Source organism: Lemur catta, chromosome 1, assembly GCF_020740605.2.
Source record: "Lemur catta isolate mLemCat1 chromosome 1, mLemCat1.pri, whole genome shotgun sequence".
Taxonomy (NCBI): domain Eukaryota; kingdom Metazoa; phylum Chordata; class Mammalia; order Primates; family Lemuridae; genus Lemur; species Lemur catta.
In genome coordinates, this window is record NC_059128.1 from 203,049,061 (window position 1) to 203,072,132 (window position 23,072).

The following is a 23,072-nucleotide window of genomic DNA, read 5'->3' on the forward strand; positions in this document are numbered from 1 at the left end:
AGAAATACCTATACTATCATATTCATTGTAGCACTAGTCACCATAGTAAAGTTTATCTTTCATATTGAAATCCACCTGACATGTTTGTTGTAGTGTGAGATGGGTATCCAAGTTGATTTTTCCAAGTGGATAATTATCCTGAATAACTTTTGATTATTATATTTTTCCCCCACTGATTAGCAAAGCCATGTGTGATGATTAATTTTATATGTCAATTTGACCGGGTTAACGGATGCCTAGAAAGCTGGTAAAACATTATTTCTGGATATGTCTGTGAGGGTGTTTCTGGAAGAAGGTAGCATTTGAATCAGTAGATTGGGTAAAGCATATTCACTCTCACCAATGTGGTCAGGCACTATCCAATCCACTGAGGGCCTGAATAGAACAAAAAGGTGGAAGAGCAAATTCTCTCTCTCTCTCTCTCTCTCTCTCTCTCTCTCTCTCTCTCTCTCTCTCTCTCTCTCTCTCTCTCTCTTTCTGCTTGAGCTGGGACATCCATCTTCTCTTGCCCTCGAACATTAGAGCTCCTGGTTCTTGGGCTTCAGTTTCCTGGACTTACACCCCTGGCCTTCTGGTTTCTCAGATTTTTGGCCTTGTACTGGGAGTTATACCATCAGCTTCCCTGGCTCTCAAGCCTTCAGACTTGGACTGAATTATACCACCAGCTTTCCTGGTTCTCCAGCTTGCAGACAGCATACTGCAGGACTTCTTGGCCTCCATAATCATGTGAGCCATTTCCCATAATAAATCTCCTCATTTATATATCTATATATATCCCATTGGTTATGTTTCTCTGGAAAACTCTGACTAAAACACCATATCTGCCTTTCATAGTCCCCTATTTGCATGAATGTGTTTCAGCGTTCTTTATTCTCTTCCACTGGCCTAGTTATTCAAATTTCTGCCAATGTCACATTGTTTTAATCACTATAGCTTTGTAATAAGTCTTCATATCTGCTCAGGCAAATCCCTCAACATGATCAAGGTTCATTACGTATTCAAACACTCCATTGTTCAAAATGCACAATGTTTGGATACCCACTAGCATTCACCTACTAAGAAACGTGACATATCCCCTACTCTCTTAGCTTGAACAATTTGTTGGGACATGGGGGTGGAGTGGATCAAATTACTTCATTTAAATATACAACCACTTATGGATAACTGGAAATAAATTTACCTCATATTCAGGGCTCATATTCTGAGAATGCTTTTGCTACCCACATAATAGAAAGAGAAAAGCAAATGCCAAATTACCCAAGTACATCTCTGCCACTTACATGAGAGACCATACAAATAATGACTCTAAATCAGAAAAAAATATACCGCCTTTGGACACAAGCTTTTATTTACCTTCTTATAGAAATGATGAGTTCACACCATCAAATTGGTTTCACTGATCATCACCTAAGAGCACATTTAGGAATAACATTAATCGGGTGTCGGGCAGATGTGGGGAGGGGAGGGGATGGGTGTATACATACATAATGAGTGTGATGAGCACCATCTAGGGGATGGACACGCTTGAAGCTCTGACTGGGGTGGGCGGGGCAAGGGCAATATACGTAACCTAAACTTTTGTACCCCCATAATATACTGAAATAAAAAAAATTTAAAAAAAGAAGTGATGAGTTCAACACGTGATGAGAAATTTTTGAAAAATAACTGACATCTCAAAAATAATCTAATTTTTTAAAAAACTGCCCAAGGATACCCCCAGACCCAATTACTAAACATGCAAACATATGTGAGTTTCCTTTGAACATGTCATTTACATGGAAATATATGTGGGATATTATTTTAGAAGAAAACCTTGAATAAGGTTTACTGTAATACACATGTCACACTCAGTCCTTCTGGCATGAAAGTTTTTCCAAATGATATGCCTCTCCATTCATATGCCACTTTTTTTTCTAAATATGCCACAATAAAATGAATTATAGTTGAACACATAATTCTACTTGAATAATCAAGCTCATTTGGGAAGTCAGTTCTAATGTCTGCAGCTGGGCTGAAAAGGCGATACTGGCTTGCAGCTACGAGAGCATAAATGTTAGCAGGGGAACACTTGGGAAACGGTAACATCTTCCCTTCACAGCAGCGCTCTTGGTTAAATGGAATGTTGTGCTCTAAACTAAATCACTTCAAGTCTATTTGTGAAGCTCAGTTGGATACATGTTTCTTATATAAACAACGGCTGGAGATAAATCTGCCAAAACTGGCATGCTGATTTGTACTTTTAGTTATGTAAAACTTTTAAGCCCAGAAATGGAGTCCAAGAAAAGCATGGATTCTATGTAGCCCCCAAAATTTCCTGGATATTTTATTGAATGCATTATAATGCTTAATGCATATATTTCCTAATGGTCGCATGGTCATGCAGAAATTATACTCATTTCTCTGAACTGTTCCCCAGCGACCAACTTACTTACAGGGCATTTCAGCTGCTACAGACTAGAAATCGGTAACTAGGGAATTTAAATGTGCTGCCAAAACTCTTCAATATTAAAGACAACAAATAAGGCACAGTAAGGCCTTTTCCCAAGTGATCAAGACTTAACCACACTTGGAAACAGAGGAAATTCCTTTCTAATGTCTTCATACATTGAAGAGAAGGGCATCATTCAGGAGTTCGTGAGCTATAAATTAGCCAGAGCACCAGCATGTCTTCACCTATGGGGAGGTAGAGATATACAGGTAAAAACTGAGTAATTTATTCTTTTCCATTTAAAGAGTGAAGTATGCAAAATTGTGGCAGGGAGAATTGAAGACTTCAGAATTTCAAGTGCCTGTGGTGCAGGATAAATTATTCCATTCTCTTCTGATAATTTTTAAACCTCACTTTATAGCCTCTAGTATACTTTTCTCAGCATCTAACTCAACTATGCCCCCACCTCCACCTCTAAAGCAACTGCATCAGTGATGATCCCAGAAATCTCTAACTATTGTTCAGAGAGAACATAAAATCCCACGCCAGTGTAACTGAAATTGAAAGTACAATAGGAGCGGTATACGTTTTAGGAAACTATTCTCTGTTCAGGTCCCAGCTGATGGGAAAGAAAGAGAGCATTTTCTGTTAGGTGTAAAATGCTCTGCTGGGCATACGTGATCTTTTCAACATAGCATCTGATTTGATACATGAGAAACTTTTAACAGAGAAGTAAGTGCATTAGCCACTGTTCACTCCCTCCTTCCTATGACAGGTGTCAGTTCAGCTGGGTCAGCGCCTGTTCCAACCCCCTTCTAGCATGCCAAAGCAGGTCGGCTGTGTAATCATACTTCCCAAACTCTATTATAGCTACCATTCTACATGTTATTTCATTTCCACCAATCGGGGATTCTTGTGCAAGACCTTGATTCAGAACTGAGTCACGTGGAGAGAAAAGCATGCACTTCAGACTTTGATCTGGGATGATCTTATGTAAAACAAACAGGGCAAGATGCAGGACACCTACTTTCCTGGTACGGAGCCTAGCAGAGTTGGTGATGCTGGTGTCAGTAACCATCGTGGCGACGATTTCTTGATTAGCAGCTTTATCCTCCTGACAGAGGCAGCAGCTCCAACAATCACGTGGTTCTGCACTTTGGTTCTGGCAGTAGCTCAGCCTACTAGAGCGCGTCTCTTCAGGCCTCTCAGTGAACCTTCGAGCTATTTCTCTCAATAAATACTTTTCTGGTTAAACAAGCCATAGTAGCTTCTGTTGTGTGTATGTAAGAACTCTGAGTACTAACATACCTTTCAAATCTATGGAATATTCTAGAGGTAAGCAGAAAATTATTGAATAAAATAATACATGAACACTCTAAAAATTAAGTGGATTAAGAACTAAGATTTGTTTTTAACAAATTGTTTGCATAGCTATGTAAAAATGTCTACAAATCAAACAAAAGAGAAGGACTTCAGAGAACAAGAAAATGCAGGTGATCTTAAAATTACAAGCAAACCATACTCCTAAAGTTAATTTGCAGTAGAGTGCTTGCGACCTTGATTGTATTTGTATGGAACATCAGTGCTGTAAATGGTGATTGAGTTACTAAGTCACCTCGAAAACTTTACTTGAGCTTTACTGGAACAGAAATACCACAAAATTGCCACACAAAAAAGAAATAAAAGACTATCACATTATGAAACTAGTAATTATACAAAACAGAAAAAATTAAATAAGGAATAATTTAATTTACTGTGAATGCTGGCTTTTGAGGGGACAAATGAGCTTAATTAGATAAAGAAAACTTAGAAATCGTTGTTGAGCTTCTCAACAGAATATTAGAAGTCACGATATTGATTCATTTTATGTCTATTTTTTTTCAGATAATTATGACATCCCTTTTCCAAGAAATGCATGTACTGCTAATATTATGCATAGTTTTCAGTTCTAATTAGAGACATTTTGAGGATTCATAAATACAATAGAGAAACGAGAGCCAAAAGAAATAAGAAAAGAAATTTTCTGTGGTAACTATTAATTTTTTTAAATGAAGATATCCGTGTAAATGTGCAGTCAATGGTTAACTCAGTAGGCTAGTGGTACTCAAACCCCCGCACATTCCAAAGAAAGGACAGGCCTCTACCTGGTTCGCAGGAGATATAACCTTGGAATGTCCTGCCTGATTAGAGTGTCTTTGGATATGAAAGGACTTGGATCACACCAGATAGCTTATACTAACAATGATATTTATGGTGAATACCTGTTTTTGTTCTCCTTGAACTCTGAGCAAGTCTGTATTATTTAATAGTTTGACCTCTGGGGCAGGAGGGGTGGGCTAGACACTGATTAGACACTCCATGTCTACATCATTGACCCCCATTAAAAACCCTGAACACCAAGGCTCCAGTGAGCTTCCCTGGTAGACGATACATCATACATGTTGTCTCACATATTCACGGGGAAAATTAAAAGCTGTTCACTGACTCCACTGGGAGAGAACAACTGGAAGCTTGAGCCTGGTTTCTGCTGGACTCTACCCTATGCACCTTTTCCATTTGCTGATTTTAATCTATATCCTTTCCCTGTAATGATGAGTATAAAAATTTTTCTAAGTTCCAGTAGTCCTAGTGAATTATTAAAACTGAAATTGGTTTTAGAAACTTCTCTCCCACCACAGTAAATTTGAGAAGGAGATGGCACAGGGTGGAGTTAGTAAAACAATATTATATGGGGTGGAGTTAACATAAGACAGAACCTAGAGGAGAATAGCATTTTCCAAGATTGAAAAGAAAATTATTTTGATATTCACACAACCTCAAACTATCACTCATACCTTACTGGTTGATTACAAGAAGGATAACAGGCATCTAAAATAGAGAGTACTGTCCTAACTAAGCAATTAAGGTCAAAATCACCAATAGTAAAAAGACCTGATGTGATAGAGTAAGAGCTACCCAACAAGACCTACACAGTATTGTTGAAAATATTTGACCTGCATCCAGTCAGGAAACAGACAAATATAAACTATGAGATGTTCTGCATGACAACTTTATTGGACTTTTTAAAAGATTCAGTGCCATGAAAAACAGAAGAAGATGATGAGACTGTTCTGGTTTAGCAGAGACCAAAGAGACAATGTGAATGTAATAAGTGTGTCTCTAAAATTAGCCAGGTATGGTGGCACCAACATGTAGTCCCAGCTACTCAGGAAGCTGAGGCAGAAGGATTGCTTGAGCCCAGGAGTTTGAGGCTGCAGTGAGAGATGATTGCACCACTGCACTCTAGCCTGGGTGACAGAATGAGACTCTGTCTCTAAACATAATAATAATAAATAAAATAAATAAAAATAAAATTTTTTTAAATGTCTCTCTTTTGGATTCTGGAGCTGAACAACAACAATGACAATAATAACATAACATAATATGATTCTATATAATAAACTATTAAGGACATTTGGGGCACAATCTGGGGCAATTTGATGTTTACAATCTATTTTCAAATATAAAAAAATGTATGTGAATGATATTACCAATAAAAGACAGAAGATTTGATGGGAGCAGTTGGAGCTTGATTTTTCCACAAAGAGAGAAAGATATGTATATATCCACATACCTCAAAGTTTGGAAAGAGAAAGATTGAGAAACAGCTTTGGAAGGAGAGAGAAAAAAAGTGGATGTAGCAATATACTAACAAGTAAGCGGTTTACTTTTATGGTTCTTTCAACTTTCCTGTGGATTTAAAATTTTTCAAATATATATTTTACAAATAGATTTATTTTAAAAAGAAGAAAATAGAGAAGGAAGTTATGGTCATGCTGCCCTCTCAAATCCATGAATCAGATGATCAACCAGTAGTTTGTGTGACTCAGGTTGCTGCTTTGTTGGGAAGTTGGGGTATAGAATTGGAACACGTGCACATACAAACCATATTCACACATGTACACACACCTGTCCTTTACATGTATAGAACATTTGCAATTCAATTATTTCTAACATGAAGATTGAATTTAGCATAAAAAAGGTAATACTTTCGGATGGATGATTGCATATACAGTATAACTGAGTTTCTGAAATGGAATGACAATATAACATCAAAAATTTCTTTTCTATTATATAGACACATAAAGTCTCAGAGCTAAGTGAAAATTTGGAGAGTTGTGTCACTGGAGAAGTCACATCCAAACAGCTCTCTCTTTGGGTAGAACATCATGCTAGTAAATATTATAAGGATAGAAATAAAGTAGATTCAAAGAAAGAAAACAGCACAACCCCTATTCTTGAGAAACTTGAATTCCTGTTGGAAAGATTCAACACATTGTGTTTGTAAATCTTGTCACTTCGTTTCCACACACATGTTTGAAACTCTCCTACTAGAAGATTACCAGGATCCTAGAAGAACCCAAATAAAAGAGCTACATGAAATCTCCCTTAATAGATTAAATTATTAACATCTCAGTCCCACTGCCCGTGTCTGATAAAATGTCAGAGATAAACACCATGAGCGATTGAAATGCTATTACCTAGAGACCAGGCAACTGGGAAGAGAGGAAAGAATTCTGGGCTAGGAGTCTTCAGACCTTGGCCAGATCCCAGCTCTGCAATGTGCTGGCTGTGTAACACGGGGAAAATCATCTAGCATCTCCGAGCCTCAATTTTCGTTATAAAATGAGGACCACAATAACAGTTCTCAGGGCTGTGGTAAAAATAAAATGACTTAAATATGTGGAAGCCTTTGTAATCAATTCTGCAATCTGAATATATTATGTAACGGGAGTTGAAGGAGATTTTAAGGGTTGATTTCCAGCCACTCACCCCCCAACCTTCACCTCTTTCTCACCAGTTTCTCCTTTTACTCAAGTAGAAGAGTTCGTACTAATATTAAAATAAGCAGCACTTCATTGAGGAAAGTTCTAGAGGCTGTAATAAGGGAGACAGAACTGACTCTTCCACCTCAAACATCACTTTTGTTAAGAACAAAGTGCAAACATACACTAAATTAACCTGCTTGAACTAGGAAATACTTTGTTCTGGCAAGTTGTAAGGATCATCTCTGATGCAAGTTACTTTCAAAAAAGTCAAGAAAGTATTGGTTGTGAAGCATTTCTTATACTGATGAGGCATGTTTCTATTACTTCCTGGGAAAAAATACACTCTTTCAAGTTGACATTATTTTATGAGTGCTTGAATTATAAGAAGAAATGTAGCTCTCTATTTAAATAAATGCTCTTAAATCTAAGAATGATAACTGGATACAAACTATTTTTACAAAAAGCTTTCAAAGTAGTTGAAAATCAAAGCCACTGGCCTGAGATAAGAAAATTTTAGAAGGGAACTATTATTCTTATGGAGGAATCAGGACTGTGGTGAGTGAAAAGAGTACTGGACTAGGAGTCAGTTAACTTGGGTTCAGCCAAGGCTTGGCCATTGACTCACTTGACTTTAGACAAATCACTTGACATTTTGGAGCCGCCATTTTCTCCAGCTAAATTAGATGCATGCAAAGTTTTTTTCAGCTGTAACATTCCATGTACATCATTATTTTAAACTCCTAATCTAAATTTCATTTACAATTCTGCATTTTCTAAAACTGGAAAATTGTGAGTTGGTCCTACAATATAATTATTGGCAATCTACTCGACCAAAATGGATTTTTTCTTCAAAATGAAATGCTTTTAATGCCTAACCTTGACATGGAGTGCAGTAAAATTCCTCATCAGACTGCCAATGAGCCAATCACATACAGAGTTTGCCCCAAAAAAATACATTTATCACTGAATATGAATTTCATCAATCAAAAGAAAATACCATGAATTGAAATTATAAGTAAATGCATTTTTTTCAAACTGCAGGGTAACTGCTGAAATGACTCCTTTCCTGACTTGCCCTGACACTTTTTCCGGCTGTGACATCATTGTGTTATTGTGGGTGAATTTATCTTCTCGAAAACCAGTTTGTCTCCCAATGTCCTAATTGCCATGTCAGCTTCCCTCTGCACCAGCCCAACCATACTGCATTCATTGCTCTGCCCCATCTCTCTCATCTGTGGACACCCTGAAAGGGAAACAAAAGCAGAGGACTAGATTTCTATGTCTCACCTCTCTGAGGCTCCATTTCTTTCTTTCTAAAAGAGGCATTATGAATACTTGCTGTTTATATTAATTCAAATACATATCAATCATATCCTTACCTTCTAATATTTTAGCAAGCTATTCACTCAACACTAACTGTCCAAAATACCCTATTGACTGTTTCTTTATTTTTACCTTTTTTCAGTAATTTTTTCCCATGTTCTAAACAGCAGAACAGTCACCCAATGCCTAGTGCCATTTGTTAAATTCAATTTTACAAAAGTGTTTAAAATCCCTACTGTGTGGTCTAGATCTAAACATTGTACTAAACTCTAAAGATGCAAAGATGATTAAGATACTAAAACATTGTCCCTATTTTCACAATGTTTCTATTTAGTGAGAAGAATATACACATAAATAAAAATAACTAAAACATACATGTGTATTATTTGTTTGTTTGTGTATCATGATAAGTGCTACAAAGGCACATCCATACAAAATACCGTGGCAACACCAAGGAGGGAGCAGTTACTAATTCTTGCTAGGGAATTCTAAGGAACTTTCACAGGAAAGGTGACCTTTAAAGATTGAAGAATTTACCCAGGCAGAGAAGAAGAAAAGGGGACAGAGGAGTCAACAAAAGCAAGACCACAGAGGCTAACAAGTATGTGGAGAATGGGATAGAACAGCATGACCAGAGTGAATGGCCGATGGGTAAGGTAACAAGAGATGATCTGGATGTGCAATGACATGCCAAAGATCTTAAATTCCATCCAGAAGAAAATATATAATGAACAAAGTTTTTAACCAAAGTTGCATAATCAAATTTCTGTTCATTTTGAAATGCGAACTCTGGAGACCCCATTGCAGATGTACTGTAAATGGATAAACTGGAGATGAGGTTTGAAGCAAGGAGACTAAGGAGATATTCTCTTGGGGAAAGAGGGAGATACAGAAGGCAGATTTTAGAGAAATTTCAGAGGCAGACGCCCATAAAACCTGACCAGGTAGGTGTCAAAGTGAAAGCAGACGAATTAGAAAGAAGGAGAAGTCAGAACTGACACCAAAATATCTTAGGGAATAGGGCTGAAGGAGAGAAGAAATGTTGAGATTAACATTAGACATATACCTGGGTGGTGTCTTCAACATATCAAAGTGAAAAGTTTACTCATTTTTTGGGAAAATGACACTGGCATCCAAGTGAGAGGTGGATGCCAGAGAGAGATGACTTAAATCTGAGGTTCACTGGTGCCTAAGTAGCAGTAGAGGTTACGAGGGTGGTGGTGATATCCTTTGGGAAGTTTAGATGAGAGGAAAATAATAAAAATAAAGGGACAGAGAAGGAAGAGGATAATGCAAAGGAGAGCACAGAAAAGCACTTGAAGATGCTGGAGTCACTGCATGAGATGGAAGAGAACAGAGCAGACCACAACCACACACGAGAGCAGTGGAGGCCTGTTCCCAGAAGCAGTGAGGAAAACACTTATTGATGGTTGATTGTTCCATTTTACCAGGCATTTGCCTAAAGCACATACCAAAGGGAGAAGCTGAACACTGGAGCCACCCAGCAGGGGTGGGGCCTGCACTCAGCCCTGGGAAGCAGGGCTGGCAGGGCGGATAAGGTCAGTGTAACAGAGGGACTCCAGCTTGGTCAGAGGGAGGGTGAGCAAAGAGCCCACGAGGAAGTGATGGTCGAGCTGAGATTAGATAAAGCAGTGAAAGTTAGCTGGATGAGAATGAAATGAAACAATATTACAAAGACAGGGATCACCAGGTGCAAATTCTCTATGGAAGGAGGGAGAAGAGCCTGAAAGAAGGTTAGTGAGGCGGCTGAGCTCTGAGCCTGAGGGAAGAACAAGCCTAAGAAGCTGGGGAGGAGGTAGGGGACCAGGCCACGCAGAAGCCAGCAGACCACGGCAACAAGAGACCAATGGTCTCAGGGAGGGACATGGATCACATTTTGATACAATCTAGTTGAGTCGTTTAGTAGGTGAATGTAGGAGGCTCTATGAATATATGCAATGTGATTTTCAAAGGTGACTAATCAATCACTAACAGTGATCCATCCTAAGACGTAGTTTTGAGGCTACATGTGCTCAGGATTCATTCTTGCTCAATGAAAGACAGTATGAAGGATTATTCTCTGCCCTTCGTTTGTATTAGAACTACAAGAGTTCCAAGGGACCAGGAAATTATGCCCTTGCTTCCTTTGGAATAAATACAAACTCCTGAGCAAAGTAAACTAAAACTGCAAAAGGCCCTTCGTAATCTGGCTCTGCCTACTTCAACCTCACCTCGGCCTCCTTCCCCTCCTCACCTTGCACGGCAGCCTTACTCAACCCCAAAGTTCGCCATTCACATCAGTCTGACTCACTTGTGGATCATTGCCCTGCCCTTTGTCTCCAGCTGGGTAATGCTGATGCATCCATCCTTCAGGGCACAGTTTAGAAAACGCTTCTTCCAGGAATTCTTTTCTGAATCTTCAACACTGAGATAAATAAATACACTCTACTTCTCATGCCCATGTACACATCGCTCATTTCCAACTTGTAGGCATGCAAAGTCCCCCTCCAGATGTCATTCAGCGGTAGCTGTGGAGAAGAAAGGGAAGTCAGAGTGGCTGTGGGGCAAGTGGAAGTCCGTGTAAGGGAAGAGAAAATGATCAGGAGCCAAGGAGATCAGGAACAAGACAGGGAGGGGGAGGCGTCACTCTGCTGCTCAGAGAAATGTCAAGGGATTACTCTGTGAACATAACCCTCACGTATTTCTTTAAGTACTTAGGGGTAACGGTAACACAGTGGGAGTCCATCACCAAACCTTTTCCAATATGAGGATTCTCTAGAAATCTTTCCCATTCCTTCCAAAAAACTGATTTGCAAAATAGAAGTCCAGTTAGTTATGTAACTGAATCGTTAGGAGATTGCATGGAGGGTAAAATAATTTTCAAATAAAAGAAAGGGGTTTTTGTTTTTAGAAGTTTCAGTGAGGATTGCCTGAGGTTACAAAGACTAGAGGGAATGAAATATTGCCTCCTCTCTCACAGATAGAGTGAACTTTTGGCAATAGCACTGTGGTTTACTCCAACCTTTTGATGTTGATCTGGACTGTGACTTTTTTCCATCATTCATCACTGAAATGTTACTGTTTTTGCTTTATTTGCATGCTACACCACACAACCACACAAACTAGGAACCAGCACTAACACTAACAATATAATCATTTTCGGCAAATCCTTATAGTTATTTAAAGAAATTACAACAGATGCTGGGGGCAGACTCTATGGCAATTCACCGTAATGTTACCGAGCAATTTAGACACAGACTGCCAGCTATACTGAAAAATCAGTCCCAGGACTTGGAGAATTTTACTAAACTTACAGAGAAGTTCAAACTGCCAAACTTCCCAACGACTGAAATGTGAAGATCAGCGGTTGGCCCAAATGGTATCATTTTCGCCCTGCTCCGGAAATTAAGTAGCTCTGAGCTGATAAAGCCCATAATTTAACATGTAGGGCAAATTGCTAAAGCACTTAACCAGTGAGGTACTAATCTTCCTTTCCTATGTGAACTCGAATTGACTCCTGACAGCAAAATCAATTGAAGAGATTTACCCTAGGGATACCTTCTAAAAAGCAGTGTAATCAGGAGATAAGGGAATTGGATGGGGAGTGCGTTATCACAGCCCTCCACCAAAGCGCCACGGCTGCCAAAGGCTTCCCCCAGCCCTGAGCCTGGAGCTGCCTTCCTCTCAAGCAGATCCCACTGAATTCAAGGTATGTGGAGGTCAAGAAACCTTTTCCCATATTGATCTAATCTTGTCACCGGAAACCTTTAAGATCAGGCAAATTAGCCACATTGGTTCCCAAGGGCAGCTATGGAATCATAGAACAACAACCTTTGCTTTTGCATGTGTTACAGAATGCTTTGAGCTACCTTTTCCATGTATTTGATGGCTGACAAATTTGCATGTGCCTTATGGCTTCTTGAAATAAATTATCTGCTTTGAACTCAGAGAGGTTTTAGAAATTCAGTCTTTTAATCTTGTGGATTTTCCATTAAAAGCAAATACCTACTTGTTGCTCTAAACAATGAAAAGATAGTTATGGCCTCATTGCCTCATTGCCATGTGTTATGTCTTCAGACCCCCCCCCAACCCAACACACACACACACACACACACACACACACACACACACACACACACACATACACACACAGAAATTGCTACAAAACAATATGCAGTATGGTGTGTAGTAGAAAGGACAACATAACTGTGGGCAAGTACTCAACCTCCTAAATTGTTTCCTTACCTGCATCTTATACTACCTGCCTCCAAGGGTTGTTATGGGGATTGAAGGAGATAACATAAGGTACCTAGCACAGACAATGGCACAAAAAATATATAAACCCTATTTCCCTTTATTTTTTTCTTAGTACTAATGTTTGGTCTGAGTGTTGCATAAATTTAAGTCTCCTGTCTAGCATCAGAGAACATTTGGAGTAATATCAGGAAGGACACCCACCCTAGGGCCAAAATTCCCATTATTCTCTCTGTACACATTCTTTAAACAACCCATCTCCTTTACATAAATTCTCCCAAGCCTTTGTCTCTAGCTTTGCCTTCGTCTCTAGCTTTGCCTTCGTCTCTAGCTTTGCCTTCTCACATTCCTGCTCAACTCTTCTTATGTTTGCCACCATTTCCTCAAACCATCCCATAAGCCAAATGAGTTTCAAAATAATTTATTTGTGAGAGGACTCTAAAGTAATTGTGCAGGTGATGATATCTAGAGTTAGGACTATACTTTTAAGATTATAACTATATAAAGACTGAGTTTTCATAAAAAGATCTATAGCTGATCAGATACCATAACCAAGAAGAAGAATTAGAATTTTCACTGGGAATTATTGAGGGTCTGTCACCAAACTCCTGCCAACCAAATGTCAAAAAGCTTATCTGTCAGATCAGAACTAGAACTTAGAAAGCCACAGGGGATGTGGATACTTGTGCCATAAAAAGGGCTTGAGTTTGAAAGACAAGCGAATTTTCCAGGAAGATAGGGTAGCGGTTAGAATCAGTTAGACTCCACCTGAATGTGAATCAGGTGAAAACTGAGAAGAGAAGCGAGGCGAGATCTCTATTAAGTTGTACCAGCCCTTTGGGGTTAAAATGTAATTATCTTTGGATTGGATTACTGGAAAATTGGCCTCTTTGAAGTTAAGCAAGCTGAAAACAGCTTCATAGAATGCTAAAAATTCAGGCATGAAAAAAAGAATTTAAGTGTTACCTAATCATCCAAAGCTTGGATACCTGCTATAATGTCCCAAGAAATGATGCCTGTATTCTGGAACACCTCCAGTGACTTAAAAAATAAAATCCCAATCACACCACTTTAGATGGCTGTGATCATTAGAAAATTTTTTCATATCTTCAGCCAAAACCTGTCTCTTTGGAAATTCTATTACTGGTTAAAATGCAATTTCTGTGAACTCTAGTCTTCACAGAAAGTCTAATTACACATTCACATGATAACTCTTCAAATATTAGAAGACGGTTATCACATCACCCAAATTTTCTCATTTTTAAACCATTTATTCCCAGTTCTTTCAACAGATTGTTTCTATGGCATGGCTTACCCACATCGTTTACTCTCTTTTATATCTCTTGGCCAATCAGTATGTCTAAATCCTCTTAAAGTGGCCCACTGGGACAGGAGGAAGGGCTATAGACTCCTATGTGTATTCACACGACATCTAATCACATTCCCTTTCCTTTGAAAGCTTCATCACACCATTAGTCAATTTTATACTTATTGCCAACTGAAACTTCCTGTCTCTTAGAGTGAATTTCTAGGAACAAATAAAGGACGATATATTCATTCCTGTTAAACTTCAGCATATTGGATTCAGTCCAACCTCCAGCTAGTAAAGATTTTTGGTTAATGATTCTGTTATCCACAATTTAGATGAGCAGAACTTCCACATCTTCTTTCAAGTCATTCACAAAAATATCAAAAATTATAAGGTTAAAAATAGAAACCTCCTTTTAATTAAACAGGAATCCATTATTTCAGTCAAATATTAGAATCCAAATTGTGTGTCACCATCTTGCTCACAAATGAGAGAAGCCTTGTCAAATTCCTTGATTAAGTTAAGATACACAGTATCATTTTGGCTGCTTTTCCTTGATAAGTCAAGAAATCCTGCCAAAGAAAGAAATGAGGCAAGTGTATTACAACTGTGTGTCAATTCTTTCTATGTCCCAAGGGTCATTTTTTTCACTTTATATAGATTGTAAATCTATTTAATAAGCCACTTTTGCTGGTATTGTGGTTATGTATAAAAATATCCTTAATTTTTAAATGAATACTGATACATAGAGGTAAAATTACATATCTGGGATTGTGTTAAAATTACCAGCAAAAAGAGGGGGAAAGGTTACAATAGATGAACAATAATTATGGCTAAAATTAATGAAAATGGATATCATGTTTACAGAGATCACCTTTTACAAAATTTTAGGATAATTGCCTGACTTTTGTCTCCCACATCTTGCTGAGTCTCCATAATTTCTCTGCAATAACAAATAGCAATTCAATTAATTCATTTGAAATTTCTGAGCACCCTACGATTGCATTCATTTTCTTCATAAGATGTGAACTCTTTGAACTGCTAATGCTCTCTCATCTCCTTTTTTGCCTTCAGTTTTCGTTCTCCATTTCATACTCTTTTTAGTATGAAGATCAATTTTAACAAAGATGATACAAGGAAATCTACTGGTAATTTATAATACTGGGTCTTCCTCCCAAATGTTGTTACTCTGCCTCTTCCTTGATCTTTTTCTTGCTCTGAATATAATGAACATATTCTATTTTATCGTCAGTGGTCCCTTCTGCAAACCTGAGTACACTGGAGCCTTATAGATATTATTATTACACATGTGGACCACCCTTGGATTCTCTCAAAAATTTAAGTTGACTGGAGATCTATCCCTCTAGGTAACAGTCTTAATTTCTTTTCACAGTTCCCCCTAATTTTTTTAGAGATGAGGCCTCACTATGTTGCCCAGGCTGGCCTTAATCTCCGGGGCTCAAGGGATCCTCCTGCCACAGTCTCCTGAGTACCTGGCATTATAGGCATGCCACTGTGCCCAGAAAGAATTCTACCAAGTTTTACACTTTGTACAATGTGATCTGATAATAACTGGGGTTATAATAGTGAAAATACAGACAGTTTACAATAGTTTACAATACACAGAATCAGAACTGCATTTCTAAGAACTACCTAAACCTGTTGTTATCTTCCTTTGGATATAAAATGCCATGAAATCATGCCTATGTTTTCCTTGATCTTGTTTTATATCAAACATGAAGTCTGTATCACATGGCCAACCATGACAGGCTTCCCCTCCATGGTTATCATGAACTCTTAGGAGGCTTCCCCCAAGCTTCTATTCCCTTCACTTTGCCAATAAATTCCTCCTAGATTTCAGAGTCAGACCCAAAGGAACTATTTCCCTAATGACCTATCTTCCAGGAGATTGCTAACAACTTGTCAAAGAATGTCATAAGTTTACAAGCATTCAGATTTTTAATTGAGATTCTAGGCTGAGATTCTAGATGTCCTAACCGAAATCCCTCAATCATGACTTTGGCCTGGCACAGGGTCACCCTTTGGATATCTATCAATAGCATATTACCTCTTTCCTTCATCTGGCCAGGAAGCTTGAAAAACACTTTTTCAACAATATAATTTCTGATTCCCTTTTCTATTTTCCTCAGTTGTACTCTTGTATCACGAGTTTATACACTGGTTTATTTCTCCTTGTTACATAACTATTTCTCTAACCTCTTGTCACAAAATGCCTGTCCTTTTTAAGGGATACTATCACCATCTTCCAATTTTGCATCAAAGCTCAATTAATCTCAAGATAACCATGAAATTATACAAAGTTTTAGTTCATTTTTCATGTTCTATAGAGTTACGTAGTGTTGGAGGCCACAATTTTGGCTTTCAATACCATTGCTGATTTTCCATGTAAATCAGTAAGTATCTTCTACATTCCCTACTACTACCTGCATTTTCCAAAATCATAGTCTACACTAGTATATCTGATTAGTTATCTTCTTCCCTTTCAAATTCAGTTTAAATCTTACCCATATAATTTTGAACTATGTCACCATCCTAATCAAAAGCCCATCATTCTGGGCTTAAGTTATGGCTCCAAAATCTTACTCTATTTCAGCAATACCATCTATTAATACATTGCCATCCACTCAACACCAATATTTTCCTCTTCCACATATTTATTCAACAGACATCTACTGAGAAAACACTTTGTACAATGTGATCTGATAATAACTGGGGTTATAATAGTGAAAATACAGATAATATTTCCACCCTCTAATGGGCAGATTCAAATAAGTGAATGGGTAATTTTAGTACTTGTCTATGGTTCCATCCTCAAACAATAAGTTTACCCAAGATATTCCATTTCTTGTAGTACTTCTACATCATTGTTACTTTCCACAAATCTCTGATAGACACAGTCCACTGCTCATGAATCAACAGTGAGATAACGATTGGTGGGATCTGATGTATTTGTGACAACTCTGTGTCACATCTCCCATACCTGCTGTACATCAAGTCTACATATAATTACCTCCGTACAACTGACTCAGTGGCCTGAACAAGAAGACATCAGCCACCATTAAGCATCTCCCTCTCCTTGACCTTGTAACAGGCTTCCCTGCACTAACTAGGACCTAGCAATTTTGCCGATCATTCTGTAGACAATGGGATGCTACTATTTCTTCATAAGACCCAAATTCCTCTTTTCTGGGAAGGGTCCCATACACATAGTGTAACTCAAGCTAAAGTGTATATTCCTTGCTTTCTCCTGTGTCAGAATCTGCCACTTGCCGGTAGTATTTATCTTTCACTCTTCATTAAAACTTTCTTCCCCTCTCCCTTTATTCTTTGTTTATTTCTTCCATTCTGACTCATTATCTCTAGCCAGTTTAGAGAACCTTACACCTCCGTGCTTTCTCCTTTATACAAGCATAAACTTTTTAAGAAAAGGAAAAATCCTTATTTATCTTGATGAAGTCCCTTATCCAGACCCCTTTAACACTGGCCTAGGGCCTGGAAGCTCTTAGGTGACAAGGAAACATGTACTGAGGTGACCTAGGATGATAATTGACAGCTCATATAATCGGTCAGGGCCTCCAGCAAGACAAATATCTTTCAGACTCATAAATAAGTTACTGGTCTGTGGCCATAATACCCTGAATGCACTCAATCTCATCTGATCTTAGAAGCTAAGCAGGGTTGGGTCTGGTTACTATGTGGATGGGAGACCTGAGAGATTGCCTGGGAATGCTTGGTGCTGTAAGCTTTAAAAAAAAAAGAAAAAAGAAAAAATATATATTTCTACCCTAGTGGACACCTTGAAGATTGTTGTAGGAAATAAAGACATTTATAGTTTCCCTTAGAAAATATCCCTTAAACTCTTGTAATTCATTGCCCAGAGGCTCCTTTGAATACTGGCTTCAAGGAAGCCAAAAACATGGTCCTTTTCCTCTACTTCTGCCATTTTCTGCTGAAAGCTTAGTACTTAAAACTAATCACAAAAAAGTGAATCTCAAAACATTTTCTCAATCACTTCTTCCTTCCTACTTTCTGTTTGCACTGAACTTCTCAGAGTCAATAGGAAAGAATGTCTTCCTATGCCTTTAAAAAAATTTTTAACATAATCTACTGCATAGTATTCCTATAAGAATATAAGCAGGAGGTAGGCAATGGGTAGCTATTTTATTTATGAATAGATTTGAGGTGAGCTCTGAAACCCTTTTTCTTGATTGTGTACTCACCTGGGCCCAGAAAATGGAGGTGGGGACCAATACAGGAAAGACACTGCCTGGTACACTTTCATTGCAAAGCTGCTGGAAAAATTAGAATACCATGTCAAATATCCATTTCTAAGACTGCTTTCAACTAGCTCAAACATTGTGCAAATTAGCAAGCAGGGAAAGAGTGAGATAAAAATTTAATATTTACATTCCCCCATGTCCTTTAAACATAACAGTAGAGTGACTCCCCTCTGCTTTATTTGCAGAAAAAGTCATAGACATTTTCCAAACTAAAGCATTAAGTGAGATAGTTCAAAATCCTAAAATTCACTCTAGGGAAGTTCTTCATTTAAAATGATAGTAGAATCTAATGTACCTATACAATAATCAGGGTAGAGTCTATTGCGAATACAAGAAAGCTTGCAATTTGCAAAGCTTCCAGAAAAAAAAAAAGGCTAGTTAATTAAATCAAGCAAAATTAGGCAAAAATCTCCAGTAATAGTCACATAGTAAAATAAATACCCTTAAGTTTCCAGGTACATGCTATGCATCTCTTTGTTCATTTTTTATCATGTTTCCAAAATGTCATCAAAGTAATTTACTACATAAAAGTTTGACCTATAGTTTCTAGCAGCATAAACGAAATGTTACAATAGAGGGAAAATTATTCACAAAAATTACTCTGCTCCGTATGGATTACTCCTTCATCCAAAGGAATGCTCAAGTTACAGAAATGTCTGCACCAAAGGGATAAGGAATTTTGTGTCTCAAAGAAAGCCCTGGAAGGAAGGCCCACAAAACAATAAGGCTGGATCCTGCATGGATTCCATGAGTGACCAAAAAGAAAAAGGAGACCAGCACTCTGGGAGGCCAAGGTGGGAGAATCGCTTGGGTCTAGGAGTTTGAGACCAGCCTGGGCAACCTAGTAGGACTCCATTTCTACAAAAAATAAAAAAAAATAAGCTGAGCGTGATGGTGCACAACAGTAGTCCTAGCCACTTGGGAGGCTGAGGTAGGAGGATCATTTGAGCCCAGGAGTTGGAGGCTGCAATGAGCTATGATCTCACTACTGCACTCCAGCCTGGGTGATGGAGCGAGACCCCATTCTCAAAAACAAAAAAAAAAAGGAGACACAGTCTCCCTTCTCATCTGATTAGTTTCCTTGGGCTGCTGTAACAAATACCACAGACTGGGTAGCTTTAGCAACAGAAATTTATTTTCTCAAAATTCTGGGGGCTAGAAGTTCAAGATCAAGGTGTTGGCAGGGTTGGTTTCCTCTGAGGCCTCTCTCCTTGGCTGGCTGCCTCACTCTATCCTCACATGGTCTTCTCACTGTGTCTGTGTCTGTCCTGATCTCCTCTTCTTATAAAAACACCAGTTATATTGGATTACAGCCCACCTTAATGACCTCATTTTAACTTAATTACCTGTTTAAAGACTCCAGATAAGGTCTCATTCTGAGGTATTACAGCTTAGGACTTCAACCCGTGTGATGGAAGTGGGGTGAGGGAGCAGGTAGGAGATACAATTCAACCCATAATACCATCCTCCAGCAGCACAGGGGGAAAGATAATTCTGGAGAAGAGAAATGCCTTATAAGGATTGCAGTTGTTTGCTATGAGATTGATCTAACCCAAAGGATCGGATTTCAATCAGACTCACCTAAATCAGAGATCTTACCAGCATCAAAGTTTACTAATAATTCTAAGGATACAAGCATGTAAAAGGCACAAAAGGTGGAGTAGGAGAGGTCTGGGACATTCCGTGGGGTTCCTCATGTCCTTCCTTCTAATATTGGACATGTGCTATTCAGCCCAGAGTAACAGTGAAATTTCTAATGAAGTAAGTGGAACCTCCCTCACATACCAGGAAATATTTAGGATATGAAAACTCCCATTTTAAACTCCATTCTATTCCTAGCTTACAGGACATTTTCCAGGGAGCCATGCCAATAAATCCATATATCCTAGATATAGTCACCATAACCGAGCTTAAGCCAGGAATGTAGATAAGGATTCTCTTCCTAGGAAATATCATCAATTTATTTACCAGAAGTTTCAGCTACCAGCATGTTTACGAGAAGGATAGACCGGGTCACCCTGCCTTGTACCTTTGCTCAGTAATCAGGAAAGAAACAAATCTAGACCAGCTACTTTAACTTCTTCCTCCCCAGGGACACAGCATAATGCCAACTCACTCTTCCATTTCCTTACACAATCTTCAATATATTTTACATTGCTCATTCATGTCAAAAATAATAAATTTTATGGAACATTTTATTTGGAAAATCAGTTTAGTTACCTTTATGTGAAATAAGTACATATCTAGTCAGGAATACATCTTGCTAAATAGCAATCTATAAACAGTGTTGTTACTGATCTTCCAAAATACATATGCACAGATGTTTCATGACAGTCATATTTGGAATGGAAGGAAAGATCCAATAGAATGCTCAGGTTGAAGGAATCTCAGACTGCAGTGTATTTCTTTTTTTTTTTTTTTTAATTTCAGCTCATCATGGGGGTACATAAGTTCAGGTTATATACATTGTCCATGTCCCGCCCATCCCCCTGAGTCAGAGCCTCAAGCGTGTCCATTCCCCAGACAGTGCGCCTGGCACTCACCATGTAGTCATACCTCCATCCCCTCCCCCTACCCCCCACCTCCCCGAGTCAGCACCTTCAAGCATGACCATTCCCCAGATGGTGCGCAACGCACTCATCATGTAGGCATACACCCATCCCCTCCCCAAGCCCCCCCCATCTCAGTCTGATATCCAATTGGTATCCTTCCCAGATGTGCATTTAGGTGATGATCAGGGAAACCAATTTTCTGGTGAATACATGTGATGCTTGTTTTTCCATTCTTGGGATACTTCACTTAATATAATGGGTTCCAACTCTCTTCAGGAGAACCAAAGAGATGTCGTATCACCGTTATTTCTTATAGCTGAGTAATACTCCATGGTATACATATACCACAGTTTACTAATCCATTCGTGGATTGATGGGCATTTGGGTTGTTTCCACATCTTTGCAATTGTGAATTGTGCTGCTATAAACATTCGGGTACAGGTGTCTTTGTTATAGAATGACTTTTGTTCTTCTGGGTAGATGCCCTAAGGATTGATCCAGATGGGAAGGCCTCAGCGAAAGAACTTTGGGAGTATAAAGAATCAAGCTGAAACCTCGCCTTCGAAGAAGATTACTAATTCTCCACCAATTGACACAAACCAAACTCGAAATAGCAATATGTCACAGGAAGAATTTCAATCATGGATCATAAATAAGCTGAATATTATGCAAGAAAAAGTGGATAACCAACACAAAGATACCACAAAAAAGATCCAGGACTTGGAGGAAAAATTCACTAAAGAAATCGAAATATTGAAGAAAAATCAAACTGAACTCCTGGAAATGAAGAATTTATTCAGGGAGCTACAAAACACAGTGGAAAGTCTCAAGAGCAGGGTATTGCAGTGTATTTCTGAATGGAAGAATTTGTCTTATAGAGGACACCTATTGAATGTTATGTACAAAACCTCCTTTTCTGGTAACTTCTTTCCCCTTTCCCAGCCATTCACATGATAATTGCAGTGGCACACTCCCCCCTCCACCACCTCACCCCAATAAATCTCTTCACTAGGTCCCAGCCCCTTCCCCAGCCAAATTAATTAATCTAGAGGTGAACACCTGATCCTAGCTGATGCAGAATCCCCTTCCCTGAGAAAGTGATTCCACCTTTAGTCTTTGAGGATCTCTTGAACTCAACAGTCATGAGCAGCCGTTCTTCTGCCGTATACAAGAAAATCAATTACATAACAAGAGAAAAGAAATAATCAGATGCACTAGGAGGAACAGAGGTGGAAGTAGAGAGACAGCCTTAATGGCATGCCACCCCCTGTTTCTAGGCCATCCTGGGCACATGTCTGCCCTTAGGTTCTGTGTGACAACTGTGACTATATCCTAACACCTTCTCTTTAAAAAATACTTTCTATTGCTTTCAACCATAATAATTCTAATATGTATCTATAGATCTATGTTCAGATTCTGACATTGCCACTTACTGATTGTGTGACCTTAAGGCTTTTGTCCCATCCAAACTGAAGTTTCTTAATTTATAAAATAGGGACAGGCTGGATGTGCTGACTCACACCTGTGATTCCTAGCACTTTGGGAGGGCAAGGCTAGAGGATCGCTTGAGACCTGGAGTTTGAGACCAGCCTGACCAAGAACAAGACCCCATCTCTACAAAAAAATAGAAAAATTAGCCAGGTGTGGTGGTGTGTACCTGTAGTCCCAGCTGTTTGGGAAGCTGAGGCAGGTGGATCTCTTGACCAAGGGAGTTTAAGGTTGCCACTGCAACTATGATGATGCCACTGCAGTCTAGCCTGGGTGGCAGACTGAAACTCTGCCTGAAAAAAACTAATAAATAAAATGAAATAGGGACAATACTATTTACCTTAGATTAGTTTTTAGATTAAACATTAAAATTTTATGAACCATAGGACACACTCTGTAAATGGCAAATATTGATACATGACTAACACATCCAGCTGCCACTTTCTGGATCCCCCACAGTGTTCATGCTGAGGCCATCCAGGGGCTCCCAGCCAATGACTGACCTTGATGGGGGCTACTGGAGCTGGCCCACTACTATCTAATGCAGGACTCATCTAGTGGGCAGCTTCATATAGGGAGTTGCTGTTTGCTTGGTCAAAATTTTCTCAG